Genomic DNA, 9,552 nt, shown 5'->3' on the forward strand with positions numbered 1-9,552 from the left:
TCAAACACAGCCTTAAACTTGGAAAGGAAGTCAGCATACGTAATTACAGGGTTTGCTTGAAGTTGAGCCTGCGCCCAGGTCAAAGCACGGTCACGTAACAGCTGAACGAAATAGGCGATCTTGACCTCATCGCTAGAAAAGACATGTGGCAATTGGCGAAAATGCATAGCGCACTGCATCAAAAACCCCGCGCACTTCCCCAGCTCCCCCGTGAATGCCTCAGGTGTGGGCAACAGCTTATCCAAAGACACAGAGGAGAGAGGTGGTGCAGCAGCGCTTGCAGCAAAGCCTGATGTTACCTGAGGAGATGAGGCAGAGGCTGGGCGCTCCGGGGGGCTCGCCTCGGGGGGGCTCGCCTCTAGTGGTGTTCGTTGGGCGACGGCCAGAGCCAAGGCGGCCACCTCTCCACTGAGCCGGACTAACATCTGCTCATGCCGGTGTAGTAGCTCCTCCAAGGTGATCGGGGCCGGGGCCGAGGAAGCAGAGTCCGCCGAGTCCATGGTTGGCTGGACTATTCTGTCACGGAGGAGCAGGGAGGACTCGGCGCAGACTGAAGTCTCAGAAAAACAGGTTTATTTACACACTCCAGGTGCACTATATACAGGTGAGGGAGAAGGGGGCCAGGGTTCCCAGGGGTGCAGAGCGGGGTCGGGAAAAGCGTCCAGAGTCTCCAAACCAAAACACGAGAAATCTGCATACAGAGAACAAGGGTTAGCACGGAACTTTTACGGACAGAGCTCAAAACTGGCTGAGGCTAAAGTAGCACTGACGAGCGTTATTCAATAGTCCAGCGGCGAGGTGCTCTCAGTCACTGCCTTAAGTAGCGGGAGCAAACAGGGTGAGGAGCCACAGGTGATTGCCTACAGGTGGTGGAGGCCGGGAGCTCACAATGAGCTCCGCCCAGGCAGCGAGCAGAGAGAGAGGAGAGAGAGAAAAGACAAAACATAACATGTAGCCACACAGGGCCAGCCGAGCAGGCACGGGGACCGTGACAGCTCTCAGGATCAACATTCCAGCTATGGACTTCCAAAGGGATACACACAATCAAGGATCTGTATATTGATAATCTTTTTCCTTCGTTTCAACAACTTCAGCAAAAATTTTCCATAGAAAACTGAAATTTTTTCAAGTATTTATAAATACGTCATTTTATTAAAGAAACGTTTCCATCCTTTCCCAATGAACCACAAAAGCTAGTTTCAGATGATCTGTTCCTAATGAACCCGCTAAAGAAAGGAGCTATTTCTAGGATCTACAACCAACTTTTGCAAATAGACAATACAACTACAGTATATAGTATATACATTGGGTGAATGTGCAGTAGTAGCAGCAAGCAGGTGAATTCTGTACATTAATATGAATAGACATCTGACTATTTTACAGGATAGACAATATAAACATATTTAAAATCAAAGGAATTTGAAATGTACATTGTTCCTTGGTTTAGTGTCTGGAAGAGAGTCCTGTCTCAGTCAATTATAGATGATGTGAGAGGGCGGGTGTGTGTGTTTAGGGCACGGATGGCTTGGGGGTAGAAGCTCCTCTTGAGTCTCTCTGTCCTTGCCCGGAAGATGCGGAACCTTCTACCAGATTGCAGAAGTTGGAACAGTTTGTTGCCAGGATGGGACGAGTCCTTCAGTATCTGCGCTGCTCTAGTCCGGCATCTCCTGGTGTAGGTGTCCTGAAGCGGGGGGAGAGCAATCCTGCAGCAGCGTTCTGCTGTACGGATCACTCTCTGGAGAGCTTTTTGGTCCTTCACACAGCTGCGACATCTCCAACCTATTTAGAACTCGACCTCCCTGAATGTAAGGGTCAACATCAGACTACTGAACTTTATCGTCTTCCCTACTGCACTTTATGCTAGTGAAACCTGACGCTCAACAAGTGCAATTATTCAACACCTGAACGTGCTTCAACAACGTGGCTTGCGGCGAATCCTGAGAATTTCCTACCGGGACCGAATAACAAATGAGGAGGTCCTACGAAGAGCAGGCACCCGCCCATTAGCCGATGTTGTTGCAGAAAGGCGCTTTCGCTTTGCCGGACATATTGTACGCCTACCCCCTCATCGCCCAGCTAAGATTGCCATGACATGGCGTCCACGCACTGGCAAGCGAAAGCAAGGCCGACCAAAGACCACATGGCGTCGAACATTTATGGACGATCTGAGAACTGTCGACATTGCCTGGGACGAAGCTGAAGCAGTCGCTGCTGACCGACATCGATGGAGATCACTAGCTGCCCGTTGCGCCGCTCGGCGTAGGAGGAACTAAGTACTAAGTACTAAGTACACAGCTGTTCCCAAACCACGATGTCATGTTCTGTGTGAGGATGCTCTCCACAGCGCCTGTATAGAAAATCCTGAGGATCTTTGGAGAGACCCTGAACTTCCTCAGTTGTCGTAGGTGATACAGGCGCTGCCTAGCCTTTTTGGTCTGGACCTGAATGTGGGCAGCCCATGTCAGGTCTGAGGAGATGTGAACACCAAGATACTTGAAGGACTGCACCCTCTCCACTGGAGCTCCATTGATGATAATGGGCAAGATGGCGCCGGTGTGCATGGCTGACCGTCTGCGACCTCAACTGCGCTTCGGCGTAGTACTCTTTGTTATTTTATCCTTGGTTTTATGTTCTATAGGCGATTGTACGCTAATAACTTATGATAGAGACACGCTCCTGAATCTTCGGTTCTCCTGTCCTCAACGTCTGGACAGTTATGGGGCTATGGGTGGTGCCACTCCTCTGCCGCCCGTCTCCTCCACCAGAACGACCTACTTACCTTTTCCCTTTCTGCGTAGGAAACGCTTCAGGAAACGGGGTAGAAGGAGTGGTGCCCGCGTTCGCGTCAAGGCTTATATTAGAGCCATGGCTATGGATTACCCTTCTGCAAGTCGTGAGCTGTCACGATTTATCTTCTACTCCAGGAGCTGCTTTGCGGCTAAATTGTTAAGTCATCGCTGGATATGCCCTGTTGGCCCTCATACCTATCCTACCTGCCCAGTGGCCTATCACTCTGCTCGGTCTTGGATTACACCGCCTGGCCGCGGTGTTCAACACAGCAATCTAAACACCCTGCGACGGGCTACCGCTAATGACCTAGCTCCTCGGACTCGGATGGCTTTATTTAATGTTAGGTCTCTTTCAAATAAGGCCTTTCTCTTAAATGACTTTTTCCTTACCACGGGACTGGATGTTCTATTTCTGACGGAGACATGGACTTCTCCGGGTGAGTTTATCCCCTTTTCTGAGCTTCTCCCTCCTGACTGTGCCTTCTTTAGCTCACCAAGGCTCACTGGTAGAGGTGGTGGCCTAGCCTCGGTTTTTAAAAACAAACATGAAGCACGGCTGCTACCCTCCCCAACCTATTCTAGCTTTGAAGCCCAGTTATTGGAATTGACTGCCCCTCGGACTACTCTGTGTGTTGTGGTTTATCGTCCGCCTAAATACCACAAGATGTTTATTTCTGAATTTGCTGACTTCTTGGGATCCATTCTTTTTAAATATGGTTCTGTTATTATTTCTGGTGATTTTAACATTCATGTCTGTTGTATGGATGACAAATTGGCCAACGATTTTCTAGCACTAACTGCTTCTTTTAATCTTACCCAATGGGTGAATGAGCCTACCCATGTTAAGGGCCACACCCTTGATTTGGTTTTTTCATACGATGTGGATATATGTATTAAGGAAATTAGAAACACTGGACTTTCCGACCATTCTCCGGTTATTTTCGATCTTGACCTTGGCAACACCGGATCACGCTTTGAGGCTCCTCTTTGTCCTACGCGTACTGTGAATGCCGATACTCTGTTGAAATTTTCTAATTCTTTTGTGAACTTTTCATTTACTACGTCAGACTGTCTTACCCCACATACGCTTGAGAATTTCGCCAATACTCTATTAACTACATGTTCCTCTATCCTTGACATTGTAGCACCGATCAGAATGAAACGCCCCAGAACCTACTCACAATGTTGGTTAAATGATTCTGTTCGTGCCTTACGACGTATGTGTCGACGGGATGAGAGGAGGTGGAGGAAGGATAATCTCCAGTCATCATATGACACTTTATGCGTTAGCCGCTCGAAGTTTCAATCAGCTGCCAGAATGGCTAAAGCTGCTTTCCTATCTAAAATTATCACCACAAATGGAAACAACCCTCGAATTTTATTCAAAATTTTCAACTCTGTGGTAAACCCCTGCCCCTTTATGCCTCTGCCATGCTCCCCGGGCCTTTGTGAAAAATTTTCAAGTTATTTTTTGGATAAAGTCGCATCTCTTAAATCTACCCTCCCTTTGGTGACCGACCGTATGCCCACCCCCAATTGTTCCACTACTTTTTGTCAATTTGAACCCGTTTCTCTCTCTACTCTGAAGCATCTAATTGAGAAACTCAATAATACTAATCTTGTACATGATGTTCTTCCATCCCGTATAGTCAAGGATTGTTTTAGTACAATTGGACCTTGTCTTTTGTCCATATTGAACTCCTCCTTGCTGTCCGGCTATGTACCATCAGCTCTTAAACATGCCATAATCCAACCTGTTCTAAAAAAAAGTAATCTTGATCAAAATGATTATGCCAATTATAGGCCGATTTCCAAACTTCCCTTTGTGGCTAAAATTCTTGAGAAGGTAGTTCTGCTTCAACTTCAGACCTACCTGGATGAGAATAACATTAATGATAAATATCAATCGGCCTTTAAACAACACCATAGCACTGAATCAGCACTGCTTCGAGTTTTTAACGACCTTTTACTAATGGCTGACAATGGACGCCCCTCTGTCCTAGTGCTATTGGATCTTTCATCGGCATTTGATATGGTTGACCATAACATACTATTGGCGAGACTAGAGCACACTGTAGGCATCAAGGGCACCGCCTTGGATTGGTTTAAATCTTACCTCTCCGATCGGCTCTCTTCGGTTCACTTGGCTACCTCCTCCTCCTCCGCTGTACCTGTTTGCTGTGGTGTTCCCCAGGGATCTGTGCTAGGCCCTACCCTGTTCTCACTGTATATGCTTCCTTTAAGTGTCATTTTGGAGAAATACCACATTGCCTTTCACTATTATGCTGATGACATCCAGATCTATTTTGAGCTGAATGATGATCTAGCTATGTCCGTGAGTAACTTTCGAGAGTGCATGTGCGAGGTCAAGCAATGGCTTCTGGCAAATTTTCTTATCCTTAACGATAAGAAAACTGAAATTATGATCTTTGGCAGTGACGCTCTTCGTGCCAAACTTCATGATGCTTTTGGTTTTCTCACCAGTTCTTTCCCTGACACTGTTAGGAATCTGGGTGTGCTACTTGACAGCTCATTTAAACTTGACAAACAAGTATCTGCTGTCGTTAGATCTAGTTTCTACCAACTTCGCCTTATTTCCAGGGCCAAACATTACATCCCGCACAATGACTTGGAAAAGCTTATCCATGCCTTTGTTACGTCACGACTAGATTACTGTAATTCACTTTATTATGGTCTCCACTCTACCCTTTTACATAGATTACAGACAGTCCAGAATGCCGCTGCACGCATTCTAACTAAAACTAGGAAGTTTGCTCACATCACTCCCGTCCTTGCTGATCTGCACTGGTTGCCTGTGAAATTTCGTATTCAATTTAAAATTCTGTTGTTTACTTTTAAAATTACTAATAACACAGGGCCAAGTTATCTTAAGGAACTCTTAAATTCATATCTTCCTACGAGGGCCTTAAGATCCTCCTCACAGTCATTGTTGGTTCAGCCCAGATCTCGCTTGAAGTCTAGAGGTGATCGAGCGTTCGCTCTAGCTGCACCTGAGCTGTGGAACAGTCTCCCGATTGGCATCCGGGCGTCTGATTCTATTCAATCTTTTAAATCACGGCTTAAAACATATCTGTTTGAACTTGCTTTTCCTACCAGTTAATTTCTCGCCTTGCTTCTAGTGTGTTGTTCTAATGTTCTAATGTGTCTGGTTGTTTTGCGCTGTCCTGTGCTGTCAATGTTTTCCATCACTGTGTTTGATGGTTCAGCTTTACAGCTTTACTCTGCTATAGCTCTGTGCTATAGTTTATTCTTATTAGTGGTTTTTACCTGTGAACATAATCTCACACTTATATGACTCTGACGTTATAGTCTTAATTATTTTATTATTTTATTGTTGCGTTGCCTATGTCCTCTATCACTGTGTATGATGGTACAGTTCTCTTTGCTACAGCTGTGTGCTATTGACTGTTCCTATTAGTGGTTTTTACCTGTGAACATAATCCCACACCTATATGATTCTGATGTTTTAGTGTAAATCATTTTATTGTTTTATTGTTTCATGTAAAGCACTTTGGCATGCCCCGGGCTTTTAATGTGCTCTATAAATAAAGATTGTTGTTGTTGTTGTTGTATTCTCTGTGCTGACCCCTTCTGAAGTCCACCACCATCAAGTATCTCGGTGTAATAAGAGAATATAACATTCACACCAGTACAGTAGCTGAGTGATACATGTTTATGTATTACAAACTTTTAAAAAAATCACTACATAATCTGTAACAATTCAAATAGATTATTATTTTTTTTTATAAAATCGAATAAACTATTTTATAAACAACAGATAATGATTTAAACTGACAATTATTTTTAAAATTAGGCAAATTGTTGGTATGGTGAGCAGGAACATCGGAGATCAGATAATTATGCAAAACAATGCAAAGTTTCATTTTGTATTGTATCCTGTGTCTCTCCTCTGTCAGTCTGAATGCTGAACTTACTGATAATAACCTGGAACAGCAGCAGGACTCACAGCTCAGTTATAAACCCGCTGAACACAAATCATTGGATTATTTGGAAGAGGTCGCCCTCTACGATTTCTGTAGAACACAAAACCAGCAACAAAAACAACAAGAAGCATGGCAGAAACTGACAGACCAACTGTAAGTCCACTGTTCTGACCTCCGTCATTCTTCTCATCCTCCTTCCCTCCACTTTGTCTTCCTGGTTGATCTGCAGGTGAGAAACAGGTGTGAGGTGTCAGCTGTCAGGTAGGTGATGAGTGAAGAACAGAACAGAATCCATTTCCTCTTCAAACTGCTGTCAGACATTATCTACTGCACTCTGATCACATCACTCAGACCAGCTGCTTTCTACAAAGTCTCATCAACAACATCTTTACAAACAAACATCAACAACCAGGAAGCAGCTTCACCTCTGACCACACACACACTCAACTCTACTCACTCACTCACCTGGTTCTTCTACCTTCAGGCTGGTTCTGTTCAAAAGGTGAACTGCCTCTTTGCTGTATGCTGCATAACATTCATATGTTCCAGAATCGTTCATGGTGACAGAATCACCGAGAGGTTTCCATTTGTCATCCATTTTGAATCCTTCAGCTTCTGTTATTATGGCATTACTCAAAGCACAGTGAAGAAAAACTGTCAGGTAGAAAATAAATTGATAGATTTATAGTAGTATATTAATATTATCTATATTGTATCAAAATAAAACAATAAGTATTAAGCTGTGAACGCTGGTTAGAATGTACTTTTTTTAAGGCAGCAGCATCTCCATCTGTGATAATACAAACTTAAATATGTCAGCAAAGAAAGGTAAGGCTGCTGATGCTTGAATTTGTGACTTGTAAATATAAGTAATTTTATCTACATACACTTCACTTTGGTATATAAACTATTGTGGATAAATGCATTTTAGTTTTATTTTATTATTGTTCTTATTAATAATAAACGGAGCTTTGTCTCCCTCTATCCACATGCTGTAACTGCCCGCTGACATCTTACGGGAAATAAAATAGAGGTGTACATAATCCACATGATGAAGTCGCAAAAGCGACTTTCCTATAAACCGCTCTGGGATGGAACAGAGGCCTTCTGATCTTATATTGACCATGTCTCATATTTCAATAGCGAAAAAGTTGTTTCGCTGTAAATGTCTTCATAATGTCGTCACTCAGCTCTAAAAAACAATCTACTGTTAAATCCAGAAGTTTTTTTAAAAGTTCACTTTAATTTTACTCAACAGCTCCCCCATTTCATGAAGTGAAAATGAAACTTAACGTAAACGATGTCCCTTTCTCAAGTCTGCGCTAGTACAGACTCGTGTACAGTAGTTACATAGAGCCCACATCTATCCCTCTCCCTTTTCCTGTGACCTTTTACTACCCATCAGACTGGTTAAGCGCTGGTTACCTTTACAGACATGTCCCAGCAGATAGACGATAAATACTTCCGTCATGACAGTCCATGGTCCCCAAGCTATTACAGTCGGAAGCGGGGCAAAAGGGGGCAATGCCCCCTTAAACAAATGTCCTGCCCCCTTAAATCAAGCTTTTAGAAGTTGAGAAAGAAAATAATAGATTATCCACAAACTGAATATGGACGAGATTTACTGCAGTGGCTGAAAGATCTGCTAGAAAATAGTGATGGGTCGGTCGCAAACGAAATGGCTCTTAGAGCCGGGTCTTTCCCGCCTCACTCCACATGCGAGCCTTGTGCTTTGCGCTGGGCATAGGGGGGAGGGGCGGTAGTTACACTCAGTAGCACAGAGAGAGAAAGAGAGCCAGGGACAACAACGTCACATTAGAAAGGTATAGTAATCATCCACAACTATTTTCAGTTGCGGATGATAAAGGATTCAGAAAGTTTATTCATGCAGGCCCATATGACAGGGAATATGCGTGTTGGTTTTTTTTTTTCATATTATAATTTATATTTAATTGTGTTGTGGTTTGCAGTGTTTTGTGTTGTTTCACTTTAAATTTGTTTAAAAGAAAAAAGCTGAAAATGTAAATAGTTAAAAGTTGAAATGTGAATAGTTGATTTTTGTATTATATGATTTATTTATTACATTTTATGCGGAGTGAATAAATAAAAGTATATTTACGGTGGCCCCTAGAGACCAGGCACGTAAAAACTCCAAAACACAACAGAAGTTCTCCAGGATGGGCGCAGTGTTGAGCTTTTGTTACCTAGTGGCTACACAAGCCAGCAAGTACCAACGACCTGATTGGGTGTGTGGCAGTAACAGGTAAATGAACTTTTTTTTTTTTAATTATTTGAATATATATGATTGCTTGTGTATAAATACACAAACCATACACATATGCTTTCAATTGTGTAATTTAAGTGATCCAGGTAGCTCTGTTTTGGAAGTTCAGTTCATGCTAGAAATGTGTTTTGGAGTTTGTACGTGTTTTGTCTCTAGGGGCCACTGTATATATTTATATATAAACATATATAAATAAAACCACTTTTTTTTACGTTAATAATTCATTTTGTGCATAATTTTACATTATTGTTAATAATAAATTAATTAAAGCAACAAAACAACCTGAGGAGCCAGTTGGGAGCCGAACCAGGCTTTTTAGTGAGCCGAACCGAAAGAGCCAGATCTCTAAAAAGAGCCGGAAATCCCATCACTACTGGAAAAGGCACAAAGGAGATGATACGTTTCACATGTTCGCTCTTTCCCCCGTGCTCTGTTTGTGCGCAGGCTCACACAGCACTCACCCTCCCCGCAGCTAAGTATCCAATCACTGTTAGTATGCAAATGACCCGGTGTC

The sequence above is a fragment of the Aulonocara stuartgranti genome, assembly GCF_965226115.1.
Source record: "Aulonocara stuartgranti genome assembly, chromosome: 3".
Classification (NCBI taxonomy): Eukaryota; Metazoa; Chordata; class Actinopteri; order Cichliformes; family Cichlidae; genus Aulonocara; species Aulonocara stuartgranti.